At 35.9% G+C, this 18,798-nt stretch overlaps 1 long non-coding RNA gene across 1 annotated transcript; it reads left to right on the top strand.

Annotated features, from left to right (window-relative positions):
- The first annotated feature begins 2,749 nt into the window (after window positions 1–2,749).
- On the top strand, window positions 2,750–15,528 carry LOC128359183 (uncharacterized). The gene is made up of 3 exons (XR_008321428.1): window positions 2,750–2,811; window positions 13,653–13,708; window positions 15,499–15,528. It is a non-coding gene; the product is annotated as an uncharacterized LOC128359183 (long non-coding RNA).
- The last annotated feature ends 3,270 nt before the right edge of the window (window positions 15,529–18,798 follow it).

Consider the following 18,798-nt stretch of genomic DNA (forward strand, 5'->3'; position numbering starts at 1 on the left):
TTGGACTTACTAAAACCAGAGTTTTTTGCTCTCAAGTACAACTTTTCATCACAAAACTTCGAAGGTAAGACAGAATATCTGTTAGTCGCTGTAAATAAGTGGTTGTTTATCTTTGTATTCTTTGGCTGCTGGTTCACTGAGTTTTTAGCGCAATAATAGTGATACTGTTGAACTCGCCAGGGTCTTAGCTTTCATATGAGATGCAATTTGTTTGTGTACCATGAAGTATCCGAGCGGTTGCTATGGAAATGTGGAGAGTGGGTTGACTTTCTGACGCTATTCGGATTTTGATATTTGATCATTAACCTCTTAACGCACGCTGTTCCGTTCACGGGACGGGACGGATGTTAGGAGGTAGCCACACGGTCTTCTGAATGTTTTAAACACCAACCCTTAAACATATATATTCATGCCGTACATTGTTGGAAAGCTTAGATTGTTCTGATTCATTCAAGACCACTCACAAATTGTATGGTTGCTCACAGCCGTAATAGTATTAGCGATTAGCTTGGCTAGCCACTCAGCTAAGTGAGAAAAGCTATAATGCCTACATACCTTCAAAGTCTTCCCTTTATCCACAACGATCATCTTATGACTCAGGACTTTCTGTACAGCTCGCCAAGTATCCATTCTTGTGAAATATGAAATCCGTTTCCATTAAACCGAAATACTTTCCTCAATATGTCAACATGTATTTAGTCCAACACGTAACGTAATAACACAAATAACAAACCATATACGGTCCGTTTACGTCATTTCCTGACCTGCGCGTCCATCTCAGAGTACACGTGACTAGATGTTTACGACCGTGAGCCTCTTCTGCTTCTGACGACACCACACACAAGCCAATCGGTGTTTAGGATTAGGCAGTACATGCAGAGACATTGCTGCTACTCCCACTGGCGTTACAATGTAATATACCTCGGTGGTTTCAAGTCAGTTACAGCGAGGGTATGTTCGCTTCCTGTATTCTAAATAAAAGCACCAACTCTATCGTTATGGTTTTCTTAATAATAAAAGGCAACGGGTGTTTTATTTTGTGAAAATGACAGGAAGTGCGTTACTCGCTACGGCTAACTTGAGTGGCTCCGAATTCGCAACTTTGAGCAGATGTTATTTGGACAAATTAGCGTCACATTGTGGATCTTAAGGGCTACTTTCTCGCCTAAAAAGGTTAGACATGTGGATAAAGTGGTATATTTACAGAGTTAGAGCTAAAATAAAATCCGGCACCGGACCTGGCAACCCGACTGCTGGAATTACTTTTTGGTTGTTGCAACTACGATCTCGAGACATTAGATGGCGTTGTTCTGCTCATTCTACATATTCTACCTTTAAATATAAGTTGCACCATAAAATAATGACTTGCTTTTAAATTACTTTAAATTACTACGAGTTGATTATTATAGTCAAAGCTGCAATAAGGAAGACAAATATATTTAAGTCAGTTGAGACTTTACGATGAAACAAAGCTAAGCGTCACAGAGACAGCCACCTTCATGAGGAAGTGAGGTTTGAATCGGTGTCATTTCCCAGAAGTCCCAAATGAACACTTTCAGCATGTTTAGGTTTATGAGACTGAACTTTGAAATAAAAACAGGTGCTGGGTGAAAATAACTGCAGCTGTAATAAAAAGGAAGACACCCGCACACTGTATTATGCGCTCCCGTGATTTAATTACATACCAACACAACATTTTGACCCCAAAAGGTCTTCGTCAGGTGCCTTTTTATTACAACTGGACTTTGAAATGTCACATGATAACATCATATACATATTGTTTATGTATATGAAGCACTTGTTTTAGTTTTGGTTCAGATGTGTCATTTTACCAACACATTTAAACAAAGATAACATTGAATTTATAGTATTGTTTTATTGTGACAACAGATTTATGTTCTCATTAAAAACAGACAACACATCACATGATTTACATGTTTCTTATGATTTGTCTCTGTATACAGAAAGTACCACAAAGCTTATCATCTGATAGAGGAACAGATCAGAGCTGAATAGAAAGATTGAAAACTAAAAAGGTCTAATCGTATGACATCAAAAAGTATTAAAGCATGTATCAAATTCATGATTTATACAATACAACACAGAAAAAATAACCCTATGAATTCAGTTATTTAATTACTTGCTGAGAGTTAGCAGAGAAGATTGATACTGATATAAAACTAACAGGCAATAAGCTTAGGTCAGCTGGAAGTAGAGGAAAACAGACTGGCTCTGTCCAAAGTTAATGAATTAGTATATATAATAATTATCAGTAAAACGGTCATAAATGAACCAAAAGCCTTTGATCTCCATGTTAATAAATACATCCAGGTACATTACTGTCATAGAACAACAAGGTTTAATCTACACTAGAACAGAAAATCAGAACATAAATTACATCAGACTGAAAGTTTAATCTTATTGTTCAATATACGATTATTATAATTATGGAAAACATTTAAGTAGAACATAAGGAGTGTGTAGACCTTTGAATGGTTCGTAAGACAATAACTATATGGTAAACCATAAAAGGACAAATTTTAAGAGTGTTGGGCAGTGAAGCATCAAAGTACACAGCGACGTCTTGACAGTAGGTGTGGTGTCTGTAATATATATGTTTTAAGAGCAGTGTAAGGTCCATGACTGAATGTGCTGATACTGTGGTTTCTATGGTTCTTGTACTGTTTCTTTCATGAGAGGAGGTCAAACTGTCCATATCTGTGGTGTGAGGGGTAATACTGGTGAAAGTTTCCTTCAAGCAGACGCTCCTGATTGATCAGACCTCAGCAGACAGACTTCACTGCAGCACAGGTACGAGCTCCACTTTTAAATGTTATTCATATATCGAGCTGTAAATTCAACAAGTAAAAACATTTTATTCTTAATCTAAAACTCAACCAAAACACATGATATGAAATGAACCTTAATGCATCAAGTTTTGAATGAATTTAAAGAGAGAAAAATAAAATAAAAACTAGACAAAAATAGAGCATTAAAGGTTGAATATGTAGAATATGTATTAAAAGCTATATATTTTTTTAAATAATACAGCCACGGGGCGTTTTGAGGGGTACAGAATGAAAGTATTGCTTTTCCATAAAAAAAAATATTTAGTCTGAATTAATATTTTTAAATTTTTTTGACGGGTTCGACAATGACGTTCTGACACGTTCTGTGTACATTGTACCAGCCAGTTAGCGGCCGGAAGTGCGGGTTGCCAGGGTTGTCTGTTGTTCCGGTGCAGCTACTGTAGGCAGGCACTGGGTGAAATGGAGTTGTAAACAAGCTGAGCCGTGTTGGACTTACTAAAACCAGCGTTTTTTGCTCTCAAGTACAACTTTTCATCACAAAACTTCGAAGGTAAGACAGAATATCTGTTAGTCGCTGTAAATAAGTGGTTGTTTACCTTTGTATTCTTTGGCTGCTGGTTCACTGAGTTTTTAGCGCAATAATAGTGATACTGTTGAACTCGCCAGGGTCTTAGCTTTCATATGAGATGCTATGTGTTTGTGTACCATGAAGTATCCGAGCGGTTGCTATGGAAATGTGGAGAGTGGGTTGACTTTCTGACGCTATTCGGATTTTGATATTTGATCATTAACCTCTTAACGCACGCTGTTCCGTTCACGGGACGGGACGGATGTTAGGAGGTAGCCACACGGTCTTCTGAATGTTTTAAACACCAACCCTTAAACATATATATTCATGCCGTACATTGTTGGAAAGCTTAGATTGTTCTGATTCATTCAAGACCACTCACGACTTATATGGTTGCTCACAGCCGTAATAGTATTAGCGATTAGCTTGGCTAGCCACTCAGCTAAGTGAGAAAAGCTATAATGCCTACATACCTTCAAAGTCTTCCCTTTATCCACAACGATCATCTTATGACTCAGGACTTTCTGTACAGCTCGCCAAGTATCCATTCTTGTGAAATATGAAATCCGTTTCCATAAAACCGGAATATTTTCCTCAATATGTCAACATGTATTTAGTCCAACACGTAACGTAATAACACAAATAACAAACCATATACGGTCCGTTTACGTCATTTCCTGACCTGCGCGTCCATCTCAGAGTACACGTGACTAGATGTTTACGACCGTGAGCCTCTTCTGCTTCTGACGACACCACACACAAGCCAATCAGTGTTTAGGATTAGGCAGTACATGCAGAGACATTGCTGCTACTCCCACTGGCGTTACAATGTAATATACCTCGGTGGTTTCAAGTCAGTTACAGCGAGGGTATGTTCGCTTCCTGTATTCTAAATAAAAGCACCAACTCTATCGTTATGGTTTTCTTAATAATAAAAGGCAACGGGTGTTTTATTTTGTGAAAATGACAGGAAGTGCGTTACTCGCTACGGCTAACTTGAGTGGCTCCGAATTCGCAACTTTGAGCAGATGTTATTTGGACAAATTAGCGTCACTTTGTGGATCTAAAGGGCTACTTTCTCGCCTAAAAAGGTTAGACATGTGGATAAAGTGGTATATTTACAGAGTTAGAGCTAAAATAAAATCCGGCACCCCGACTGCTGGAATTACTTTTTGGTTGTTGCGACTACGATCTCGAGACATTAGATGGCGTTGTTCTGCTCATTCTACATATTCTACCTTTAAATATAAGTTGCACCATAAAATAATGACTTGCTTTTAAATTACTTTAAATTACTACGAGTTGATTATTATAGTCAAAGCTGCAATAAGGAAGACAAATATATTTAAGTCAGTTGAGACTTTACGATGAAACAAAGCTAAGCGTCACAGAGACAGCCACCTTCATGAGGAAGTGAGGTTTGAATCGGTGTCATTTCCCAGAAGTCCCAAATGAACACTTTCAGCATGTTTAGGTTTATGAGACTGAACTTTGAAATAAAAACAGGTGCTGGGTGAAAATAACTGCAGCTGTAATAAAAAGGAAGACACCCGCACACTGTATTATGCGCTCCCGTGATTTAATTACATACCAACACAACATTTTGACCCCAAAAGGTCTTCGTCAGGTGCCTTTTTATTACAACTGGACTTTGAAATGTCACATGATAACATCATATACATATTGTTTATGTATATGAAGCACTTGTTTTAGTTTTGGTTCAGATGTGTCATTTCACAAACACATTTAAACAAAGATAACATTGAATTTATAGTATTGTTCTATTGTGACAACAGATTTATGTTCTCATTAAAAACAGACAACACATCACATGATTTACATGTTTCTTATGATTTGTCTCTGTATACAGAAAGTACCACAAAGCTTATCATCTGATAGAGGAACAGATCAGAGCTGAATAGAAAGATTGAAAACTAAAAAGGTCTAATCGTATGACATCAAAAAGTATTAAAGCATGTATCAAATACATGATACAATACAACACAGAAAAAATAACCCTATGAATTCAGTTATTTAATTACTTGCTGAGAGTTAGCAGATAAGATTAATACTGATATAAAACTAACAGGGAATAAGCTTAGCTCAGCTGGAAGTAGAGGGAAACAGACTGGCTCTGTCCAAAGTTAATGAATTAGTATATATAATAATTATCAGTAAAACGGTCAGAAATTCACCAAAAGCCTTTGATCTCCATGTTAATAAATAGATGCAGGTACTTTACTGTCATAGAACAACAAGGTTTAATCTACACTAGAACAGAAAATCAGAACATAAATTACATCAGACTGAAAGTTTAATTTTAATAAAAAATATATTTAAGTCAGTTGAGACTTTACGATGAAACAAAGCTAAGCGTCACAGAGACAGCCACCTTCATGAGGAAGTGAGGTTTGAATGTTATCTGTGTCATTTCCCAGAAGTCCCACATGAACACTTTCAGCATGTTTATGTTTATGAGACTGGACTTTGAAATGTCACATGATAATATCATATACATATTGTTTCTAAACAAAGAAGCACTTCAGACCTCAGCAGACAGACTTCACTGCAGCACAGGTACGAGCTCCACTTTTAAGTTTTATTCATATATCGAGTTATAAATTCAACAAGTAAAAACATTTTATTCTTAATCTAAAACTAAACCCAAAACACATGATGAGAAATGAACAGATACCTTAATGCAGCAGGTTTTCTGACAGAGTGAACTTACCATCATAAGTCAGAACAATGTGTGATAAGCAGAGGTGGCAAAAGTACTCACATTCTGTACTTAAGCAGAAGTACAGATACTTGTGTAGAAAAAGACTCTGGCAAAATAGATAGAAATAATGATTCAACTCCTTTACTTAAGCAAAAGTAAGAAGGTACAGGCTCTGAAATTTACTTAAGTACAAAAGTAAAAAGTAAAATTAAATTCTTATCATCAATGATATACAATACCTCTTTTGATAACTTGACAAAATGAAAAAAGTTCTCAGCACACAAAGTATGATAGCTTTCCTCTTTTGTTAACAACATGCACAGAAAAAAAATCAGGGACCGGGGGCGACACGGAGCGACATGAAGCGGTGCACACACCAAAAGAAATAAAAAAAGATTTTCAATCATATCTTCGTTTTATAATGTCACTGAGGTTGAAAGTAACAAGTCTGTTTCGACAGTGTAAGGAGTAGAAAGTACATATATTTGTGTTCAAATGTAGGGAGGAAAAGTAAAAAGTCATCAGAAAAATAAATACTAAGTAAAGTAGCCTACAGATTGGCCTCTACTTCCCACCTCTGGTGATACATGACAAGCCCTTTGAATCTGATGAATTAGAGTTTTATATTTCTGTTGTAATAAAAGGTTTAAAATTATGTCTGTCTAATCTGATGTCTGAGTAATGTCACTTTATGTCAGTAGTTGATATAATTAAAGTTTCATTTGTTTTAATAACTGTATTATAATTTTACTAACAAACTGCATAAACAAGTTATTATCTTAAAGACACCCAAATATATTCAGTTCGTTGTTCAGTTTTATAAAAACTGAAAAAACAAAGCAGAAGCATGTATATATTTCTAGTAGCAGATCTGATGAAGAAATCTTAAAATTTCTTACAGACTTTTTTAGTAGAGTAAATACTTTTATTATCCCACTTTGCTTTCATTCAAAGTATTCATGTAAACATGTTAATTTGCTGATGATATGGAAACATTTTATTGTCTCTATAAAGTCCTGTACTGCAGGTTATTTCTGATGATAACAGTCAGAGGTGCAATAAAGAAGAACAAAAGAACAATAACCATTAAACTGAGGTCATTCATCTGATACAACAGATGGAAACAAAGATGTGCAAGGTTGGAGACATTGGTGTGTCTGTGTTTTATGGTTCTTCTGTTCTTCCAGGAAGTGGATAAGATGTCTTGTTTTATCATTCATGATGATCATCATCATCAGAAGTCATTCTTAGTTAATTATTTGGAGAAAGATCCCAACATGATTATAAACTATTGTATGTGGACATTTAAAATGTTCCCTCAGTTGTTCAAACTCTGTCAGGCTGCATGTTCTCCATAAATAACATCTTTATTATTAAAGTCCTGCCACAAATTCAGACTTGGATTGAGACTCCAGGAGATTAAAGGATGGGTTCACAATTTTTCAAGTCTGTCTTAAATTCAGGAATCTAAATGAACACTGAAACATGTTTTTCTAATTATTCCTGCTGTTTAGACTACTTTAATAAACACTTGGCATCTGCTTTTTGTTTTTCCTTGATTTATTTAGTGACATTTTGCCCTCTTCACACAATCACATCTGAATCAGCCCAATACAACAGCAGCCTGATCCACTACTCACTCACAAGGTAAAGACACCTCATCACTGGTTTACCCATCAATAACTTTACTGTCAGTTCTGAAGCTGAAACATAAACCTTCATGTTAACTTTCTCTGACCTTTAAATCACCACAAGTGAAAGCACAAAAACAACAATCTAAATATACTGTTCTGTAGACAAAGAAATCTTCTTAAGTAAATATACAGTGTGTGAGTGTTACCAGCAAAAAGTCATCAAAAATAAAATAAAAATAGATTATATATTGCATCATTAGATTATTAATACTGAAGCATCAGTGTGTAGTGTAGTTTCAACAACTTTATATACAGTTCATATCAAGAAAAGTTTTTTCAATAATGCAATACTGATGTACCTGGGAATAGACCATTGAAACACATCCTACTCTCGTCACGCATAAATAAGGTTTAGTTAATTTGATTGCCCGCTGCCATCTAGTGGCCAAAGTAACAGTGAGGTGGAGCAGTGGTGCAGTTCAGATGACTATTATAAATGTGGACAGTTCAATCAGAAGAGACCAGAGAATTAAGTAAAAATAATTGTTTATTATGCAGATGATAATAATGATTGGTAAATTCAAAGGTCTTTGGTGCTTGGACTCTGGAGGGAGGTGGTGGTGACTGATGACTTCAATCAATCAATCTTTATCTCGGGCCAAATCACAACAAAAGTCATCTTCAGGCACTTTTCACATAGAGCAGGTCTAGACCGATCCAACATTCCCCTATAAGCAGCACTTGGCGACAGTGGCAAGGAAAAACTCCCCTTTACAAGAAGAAACCTCAAACAGAACCGAGCACTAGGTGGGAGAACATCTGCCTCAACTGGTTGAGGTTGAGGGGAGAGAGAGAGAAAGAGAGAGAAGAGCGAGAGAGAGGAGAGAGCACAGTGACAATCAAAAAAAATGCTCTTCCTGTCTGAACTTTCGTCATTCAGAGGTGGATGGGTGGATGGATGCATTGACACAACAATGGACTAACTAGGGGTTAGGCCCCTAATATTTAACCCAGTGGTTATTACTGTATCATAGCCATGACGACTAAAATAGTAACTTCAACCCACAGCATGTTTCTCTCACCTTAACAAAGTGATCATTTTAACCCAAACTAAACCTAACCAGACCTGAACCACAGGGCTGTCACATTGTAAGACATCATTATTGATTAAGTGATGTGTGACAGAGAAAACACAGACAAATGATGATGTCTGGTCTATTAGCACTGATAGAGGTGCCAGATTAGGAAATTATAGTAGTCACATGAAAGTTTGCAAACTTTACCCAGCCCAGTATAGTTTACCTCACTTAATAATTAGATTTTGTTCAGAATCAGTACACATTACTGCCTCAACTAGAATTATCGCGCTCATTTATTCATGTCTGATTAATGCTGCTTTATTCTGTTTCAGTAGACCTGCATCTATGGAGCTAGCCACGGCTGTGGTCCCGGATATCTTAAAATGTATCTTTAAAAGTATAGAGTCGTTCTACAATCTGTACAAGACGGTGACGGCAAATAAGAAGACATGCAAGAAGATTAAGGTTGCAGTCAAAAAACTGGAGCAGGTGGTGAAGTCTATCGAAAAGGATGAAATGTCTCAGAAACTTTATTCTACTCTGGACAAAGTCAAGGATGTTCTTTCGTCAGTTAATAAAATAATAAAGAAATGCACCCAAGCCAACTGCTTGAAGGCCGCAGTTAAATCCTGTAAATATGAAAATAAATTAAGAGAAGAGCACCAAAAGCTCCTTGGTGCCTCATTGACCCTCTCTGAGGCTCTGGCTAATGAGCTGGTTCAGAAGAATCGTCAAATGGCTCAGAAGAATGATGAAATTGCTTGGAAGAATCGCGAAATGGCCTGGCAGCAGGAACACATTAAAATATTAGAGAAAAGTAAGTGTATTATTTTATGATGCTGTTGCACTGTAACTGCATCCATAAGTAATAGAGTAAATGAAATAATTTGAAGATAATGTAAATCAATTATTAATGATGATATTGGGTTTACTCGCATTTCTTACTTTCATACAAACTGATGATTAATCTCTGTTACCTTTTTTGCCCTTGAAGCATTTGTACATTTTCCTTATTACTTATATGACACTGAGATGATTTAAAAGCAGTGGTTTGTTTCCTCTGACTGATACTGTACAAGAGCAGGGGTTCCCAGCTCAGCCACAGAGGCCAAATGGGCAATTGCCTGGGCAACAATAGCCAGTAATAATGTAATATTGTAGCTGCTGGAGGTGGAGCTAGTTTGAACTATGGCATAAACAATATTATAAACCACATATGTGTAGTTCAGGAGGTGAAGCTAAATGAGGAGCACTCAAAACTGCCTCAACCGTCAAAGAACTGGAGAAGTTGTTAAATTCAATCAAAGAAAAGAGGTGGAACCTAGTATCTCCGAATTTGTTTCACACTTCTTGTTAATATTCTTTCATAATTATGTGACCCTGACACAAATTCAAAAGTATATCTGTTAAAAACAACATATGATCAGTGATGGAAGAAGGTCTTTGATCCTTTAATGAAGAAAAAGTAGTTTCACAGCGAGATGATTTTACGCTTAAATTAAATGATTGATTCTTATTCAGAATTAGTGATTGTACTGTCAAAACCAGAAGTGGAGGTAAAGAAAACATATTGTTTCACACTTCTTGTTAAAAATCTTTCATAATTTTGTAAAGAATAAAATTGTCAGAAAAATTGCTTCTATGTCAGAAAGAGGATGAAAATGATCGGATTAAAGCTGAAAACTGAAAATTGAAATCAGAAGCTGAAACTAAGTGTATTATCCTGTGATGCTGCTGCACTGTAACTGTGTACATACATAACTAATAGAATAGATTAAATCATTTGAAGATAATGCACACCACCTGTTGATGACTTTTGTACAAACTGATTAATCTCTTTCACCTTTCTTGCCCTTTGAACATTTGTATTTTTTGATTTTCTTGTTATTTATGTGACACTGAGATTAATTCAAAAGTATATCTGTTAAAACCAACATATGATCAGTGATGGAAGAAGGTCTTTAGTTTCACAGCGAGATGATTTTATCTTTCATGTGGGGCTTTGAATCTTTAATGATTGCTCCTTAAATTAAATGATTGATTCTTATTCAGAATTAGTGATTGTAACCAGAACAATGTGGGTTAAGAAAACATTTTGTTTCACATTTCTTGTTAATACTCTTTCATAATTTTGTGAAGAATAAAATTGTCAGAAAATGTGCTTTTATGTTGTTCCTTTGTATTTAATTATATTCTCCTATTTACCAGTAGAGTAAAGGTATATTAAAGGAACGTCTGTCTTAAACCAATATTCAGGAATCCAAATGAACATGAAGTGTCTTTTTTCTTGTTGTAATGATTCCTCCTGTTCATACTGACCTTAAAAGTTTAATCTGAAGCTAATATGAAGCTTCAGCGTCTGAATGAGTCAAATCTTCATCTTCTATGTTTCAACGTTACAGTGTTTTTAGTAGCAAAGTCTTTTTGTTCCTATACTTCCACCACAGAGAAACAGGAAACACTAAGAGGGAATCTGATGCTAAAAAGACTGTAAATGTGTCAGATATCACTTGATATGACTAACTCACACTGTTACCATAGTAACTATAATAACTATAGTAACTCACACTGTTACCATAGTAACTATAATAACTATAGTAACTCACACTGTTACCATAGTAACTATAATAACTATAGTAACTCACACTGCTGAAGCTCAATAGAAGCTGATCATCTACTTTAAAAACATCTTTCACTACTCATATGGACACCTGGCTGTTTAAAAAGAGACTGTCCTTTAAACCTGCAATAACTAGTTTGACCACTTGATGGCAGCAGAAACGAGCAGTGAACGCAGCACTGAACACTTGAATATTAATAACTCAGCCAACAGTTCATGCTGAAACTCCAACTAAAAAAACAACAGTCTAAGAATTGGATTAGTCTTTGACTTCAGGATTTATCTGAATGTGATATCAGTGTGTGAAGCAGGGATGCGCACATGATTATAGAGGGGCAGGGGCTCAAACTCAGAAAAGGGCAGCTGCACGTGCCAAAAATGTTTCCGGTCCTTTACACAATATGGAATATAATGTAAAATTAAAAAATAAAGGTCTAATAGAAAGCTAACTACTTAGCTGTGTGTCCTGCGTAGGTGAACGTGATATGCAATTGCCATTTCTTTTGTGTCAACAAATTATTGTCAACATGAGTTCATTCACATTATCAAAGTCACAATAAACTTTATATCTAAACCTCGGACCTGTACTTCAGACCTGTAGTGAGGGAAATATGATCCGCCGTAAACACGGTGCATTTTATTTTGAAAATTAACCCGGTGTTTTATTTTGCATTTTTTTACACGATTTCCTGTCCCGCACGATCTGCTCTGTGCTACATTGACGTCTGGCAAAAATAGAAGCTGACACATTGACTAAAATAGAGCGTTTTTCTGAAATATTACCCATATTTAAGCACGTTGAATAAGTGGACGGCGACTAGTTAGACCATAACTCACAGGTTCAAGTTGTCTCTCTCTCTCTCTCTTTCTAAGGACTAAGTTTGATAAAAACTCTGAGAAGTCAGATAAAAATTGGGCATACGGGCCAGTATGGTTTGGGTCAATAAATTCGGCCATATTGCTAGATACTGTATGAGAGCAGCTCCATCCAAAGTGGGATGTATGCCGTCTCTCCTAATCAGACCAGGTCTTCCCCAGAGAGTCTGCCAATTTTCAATGAAGCCCACATTATTATCTGGACACCACCTCGACAACCAGCGGTTAAACTACGGAGTCCGACATTGTTTTAGCGAATGTACATACCGACTCAACATTATTTTTTGTGACTTCCGATTGGCGTAGTCGGGTGTCATTTCCACCAACATGTTTTATAATCTTACTGCATCTACATTTATCCTTAGCCAGCAGTTTTAAGTTTGACTCTGGCCCCAGGAATACAACTATGGTCGCTAATTTCATGTTTTAAATCTGTCAATTTTCAATTTATTGCATTCCATGCATTATATATTATTATCATGCATACAAAAGTTTGAAGGTGGTGATATGAGCCTTATGCAGGACCTTAAAAAAATTGTATTCAATGTTTTTATGTGTTTAAAAAAACATGCCATGAAAAAGAAATTGCAAAAAGGTCCCAGTGTATCAATTATGATACAAAATTAAACTCATACAGTAGATGCAAAGTCTGTTTTTGTCCAAAGGTAACCAACCCTGAAGCTTATTTATAAACCTAATATCTTGTTTCTTTAATCCGTACAAAGGCCAAAGTTTAAAGTACAAATTGCATTTTTTGGGGGGACATTATTTCTTGACTTTACGTAACTTTCTGCATCAACTCTAGACGTGTTCTAAGACATACGGAAAGACCAAGGCCGTAGCCACAATTTTTCAAAGGTCAAAAGGAAGACCACAAGTTATATATTTGTTCTAAATCATGATGTATAGCCACTGGCTATAGTCGACTACTTTCGTTTTCACATGGCAGCAGTATTTGCAAGTACGTGTCACACGATGGTCCGTTGATGCAAGGATAATTGTCTCGTTGGCTATTTTTGCTTCACAATGAATCTAAATTTCAAAAAAAAAATACTGAGGACATGACCTTGGTGTCCTCAATGATAGCCACAGCCATGAGAAATACTCTACTGCTGTACTAAACAACTACTATTATGTAAAAACAAAAGCTTTTATCCCTGCACAAGCAATAACATCCAGGTACAACAATATGTATGAATATGAAAGAGGAGGAGTGGGCTGGTGTTGTTGTCCTTGAGGCTCCTGTACCGCCCCTCTGATGGGAGCACACAGTCCATTTCTGGGGTGGAAGGGGTAATACTGGTAATGACTTCCTACCTCTCTCTTCCTCTTCCTCTTTCAAGAAGACAAAGGGTGCGTGAAAATTTAATTGAAGCAGACAGACTTCACAGCAGCACAGGTATGAGCTCCACTTTTAAGTTTTATTCATATATCGAGTTATATATTCAACAAGTAAAAACATTTTATTCTTAATCTAAAAGCCAACCCAAAACATATGAAATATGAAACCAACAGGCAATTCGTTTAGCTTAGCATAAAGACTGAAAGCAGAGGGAAACAGTTAGCCTGTCTCTGTCCAAAGGTAACCAAACCTGAAGCTTATTTATAAACGTTGTATCTCGTTCCTTTAATCCGTACAAAGGCCAAAGTTTAAAGTACAAATTGCATTTTTTGGGGGACATTATTTCTTGACTTTACGTGACGTTCTGCACCAACTCTAGACGTGTTGTGAGAATATATATGAACATGAAAGGGGAGGAAGAGGAGTGAGGTCGTCGAGGCCCTACTGCCTTTCTGATGGGAGGAAGTCAAACCACCATCCACCTGTATCTTTCTCTTTCTCTTTCTACAAGATAAAAAAGGACGTGCGAAAGTTTCCTTTAAGCAGACTCTCTTGATTGACCTGACCTCACCAGACAGACTTCACAGCAGCACAGGTACGAGCTCCACTTTTAAGTTTTATTTATTTTTCGAGTTATAAATTCAAACATTTTAATCTTAATCTAAAACCCAACCCAAAACATATGAAATATGAAACCAACAGGCAATTCGTTTAGCTTTGCATAAAGACTGAAAGCAGAGGGAAACAGTTAGCCTGTCTCTGTCCAAAGGTAACCAAACCTGAAGCTCATTTATAAACGTTGTATCTCGTTCCTTTAATCCGTAAAAAGGTCAAAGTTTAAAATACAAATAGCATTTTTTGGGGGACATTATTTCTTGTTTCTTGACTTTACGTGACATTCTGCACCAACTCTAGACGTGTTGTGAGAATATATATGAACATGAAAGGGGAGGAAGAGGAGTGAGCTGGTGTTGTGGTCGTCGAGGCCTTTCTAGTGGGAGGAAGTCAAACCACCATCCATCTGTATCTTTCTCTTTCTCTTTCTACAAGATAAAAAAGGACGTGCAAAAAAAACCTACTCAATAACAGTAACGCGAGTAAATGTAATTCGTTCCTTTCCACCTCTGCAGATACCTTCATGCAGCAGATTTTTGACTGACAGACTGAATTTACCATCATAAGTCAGAACAATCATTACCATTGAGGACACCGAGGTCATGTCCTCTGTATTTTTTCTTGAAGTTTAGTTTAGGTCGTGCTCCAGTCCACATTTTAAGAACAAATAAAGAAAATAATATATTGCAGTTATAATTTTTAAATTTACGACCATGGAAGTTGTAGAATAATGAAATAGGAGTTGATTTAAATTGCAAAATTAGAAGTGATAAGAAAGAACTGGACCACAAGAGTGACCATGACTGAGAAATGCACAGCAAGAAAGCTTTGTATATAAATACATCATGGGTTAAAATTAACTAATATATGAGTTGTGGTCTTCTTTTTGACCATGGTATTTGAAAAATTCTGGCTACAGCATTGAGAACAATGTATGATGAATGACAAACACTATATTCTCATATTTCTGTAGTATTCAAAGGTTTAAAATGATGTGAATATAATCTGATGTCTGAGTAATGTCACTCTGTGTCAGTAGTTGTAATTGAATAGTTTCACTTGTTTTAATAACTGTATGATAACTATTTTACTAAAAAACTGTATGAACAAGTTATTTTCTAAACAGACCCAAATATATTCAGTTCTCTGTTAGGTTTTATAAAAACTGAAAAACACAGCAGAGGATGTTAGTGTGATGTTTTTCTTGTCATAATCATTCCTACTCTCTCCAGTTAAACACAATCACACCTGAATCATCCCAGTACAACCACAGTACAACCACAGCCTGATCCACTACTCACTCACAAGGTAAGGACACCTCATCACTGGTTTACCCACCAATAACTTTACTGTCAGTTCTGAAGTTGAAACATAAACCTTCATGTTACTTTCTCTGACCTTTAAGTCACCACACTGCATTTATATCACCCTCTGTCTTCATTAGCAGTGGTGGAAGAAGTATTCAGATCTTTAAGTGAAAGCACAAAAACAATAATCTAAAAATACTTTAAACATATTTTTAATAAAAGTTCTGCATACAAAACAAACCTACTTCAAAATGCAACAAAAGTAACTTTTAAGTTATCTAGTGTTCACTATATATATATATATATACACACACACACACACACACACACACACACACACATTTGATCTCCATGTTAATAAATAGATCCAGGTACATTACTGTCATAGAACAACACGGTTTAATCTACACTAGAAGAGAAAATCAGAACATAAATTACATCAGACTGAAAGTTTAATCTCATTGTTCAATATATGATTATTATAATTATGGAAACACTTTAAGAACATAAGGAGTATATAGACCTTTCAATGGTTCATAAGACAATAACTATATGGTAAACCATAAAAGCATGTTTCTCTCACTTTAACAAAGTGATAATTTTAACCCAAACTAAACCTACTGTAAACCTAACTGTAACACATTACTGCCTCAACTACAATGATTGTGCTCATTTATTCATGTCTGATTAATGCTGCTTTATTCTGTTTCAGTAGATCTGCATCTATGGCGCTGGTCCCGGCTGCATCTATGGCGCTGGTCACGACAGTGGGCCCAGCCCTCTTAAAATGTATCTTTAACAGTATAGAGTCGTTCTACAATCTGTACAACACGGTGAAGGCAAATAAGAAGAAATGCAAGAAGATTAAGGTTGCGGTCAAAAAACTGGAGCAGTTGGTGAAGTCTATTGAAGAGAATGAAATGTCTCAGGAACTAAAGTCTGCTCTGGACGAAGTCAGGGATGTTCTTTTGTCAGTTAATGAAATAATAGAGAAATGCACCCAAACCAGCTGCTTGAAGGCCACATTTAAATCCGGTACATATAAAAATGAATTAAGAGAAGAGCACGAAAAGCTCTGTGAAGCCTCATTGATGCTCTCTGAGGCTCTGACTCATGAGCTGGCTCAGAAGAATTGTCAAATGGCTGAGAAGGAAGCTGAAATTGCCAGGCAGCAGGAACGAATTAAAAGATTAGAGAAACGTAAGTGTATTATTTCATGATACTGTTGCACTGTTACTGCGTTCATAAGTAATAGAGTAAATTAAATAATTTGAAGATAATGTAAATCAATTATTAATGATGATATTGGGTTTACTCACATTTCTTACTTTCATACAAACTGATGATTAATTAATCTCTGTCACCTTTTTTGCCCTTGAAACATTTGTATATTTTCCTTATTACTTATTTGACACTGAGATGATTTAAAAGCAGTGGTTTGGTTCCTCTGACTGATACTGTATAAGAGCAGGGGTTCCCAGCTCAGCCACAGAGGGCAAATGGGCAATTGCCTGGGCAACAATAGCTTGTAATATTGTAATATTGTAATATTGTAGCTGCTGGAGGTGGAGCTAGTTTGAACTATGGCGTAAACAATATTATAAACCACATATGTGTAGTTCAGGAGGTGAAGCTAAATGAGGAGCACTCAAAACTGCCTCAACAGTCAAAGAACTGGAGAAGTTGTTAAATTCAATCAAAGAAAAGAGGTGGAACCTAGTATCTCCAAATTAGTTTCACACTTCTTGTTAATACTCTTTCATAATCATGTGACCCTGACACAAATTCAAAAGTATGTCTGTTAAAAACAACATATGATCAGTGATGGAAGAAGGTCTTCGATCCTTTAATGAAGAAAAAGTTTCACAGCGAGATGATTTTATGCTTAAATTAAATGATTGATTCTTATTCAGAATTAGTGATTGTACTGTCAAAACCAGAACAATGGAAGTAAAGAAAACATTTTGTTTCACACTTCTTGTTAAAACTCTTTCATAATTTTGTGAAGAATAAAATTGTCAGAAAATTTGCTTCTATGTCAGAAAGAGGATGAAAACGATCAGATCAAAGCTGAAAACCGAAAATTGAAATCAGAAGCTGAAACTAAGTGTATTATCCTGTGATGCTGCTGCACTGTAACTGTGTACATACATGACTAATAGAATAGGTGAAATTATTTGAAGATAATGTACACCAGCTGTTGATGACTTTTGTACAAACTGATTAATCTCTTTCACTTTTCTTACCCTTTGAACATTTGTATTTTTTGTTTTTCTTGTTATTTATGTGACACTGAGATTAATTCAAAAGTATATCTGTTAAAAACAACATATGATCAGTGATGGAAGAAGGTCTTAGATCCTTTAATGAAGTAAAAGTAGTTTCATAGTGAGATGATTCTATCTTTCATGTGGGGCTTTGAATCTTTAATGATTGCTCCTTAAATTAAATGATTGAGTCTTATTCAGAATTAGTGATTGTAACCAGAACAATGTGGGTTAAGAAAACATTTTGTTTCACACTTCTTGTTAATACGCTTTTATAACGTTTTGAAGAATAAAATTGTCAGAAAATTTGCTTCTATGTTGTTCCTTTATATTTAATTATATTCTCCTATTTAGCAATAGAGAAAATGTATATTAAAGGAAAGTCTGTCTTAAACCAACAGTCAGGAACCCAAATGAACATGAAGTCTGTTTTTCTGTCTGAAATGATTCCTCCTGTTCATACTGACCTTAAAAGTTTAATCTGAAGCTAATATGAAGCTTCAGCGTCTGAATGAGTCAAATCTTCATCTTCTATGTTTCAACGTTACAGTGTTTTTAGTAGCAAAGTCTTTTTGTTCCTATACTTCCACCACAGAGAAACAGGAAACACTAAGAGGGAATCTGATTCTAAAAAGACTGTAAATGTGTCAGATATCACTTGATATGACTAACTCACACTGTTACCATAGTAACTATAATAACTATAGTAACTCACACTGTTACCATAGTAACTATGGAATGATTACAGAGAGGAAAATCTCTTTACTGTTCATATGGACACGTGTGAGACTATACTTTAAATCTGCATTAGTTTGACCACTTGATGGCAGCAGAAACGAGCAGTGAACGCAGCACTGACACAATATTAATAACTCAGCCAACAGTTCATGCTGAGTCTCCAACTAAAAAACAACAGTCTAAGAATTGGATTAGTCTTTGACTTCAGGATTTATCTGAA

This window comes from Scomber japonicus, chromosome 5 (genome assembly GCF_027409825.1).
Source record: "Scomber japonicus isolate fScoJap1 chromosome 5, fScoJap1.pri, whole genome shotgun sequence".
Taxonomy (NCBI): domain Eukaryota; kingdom Metazoa; phylum Chordata; class Actinopteri; order Scombriformes; family Scombridae; genus Scomber; species Scomber japonicus.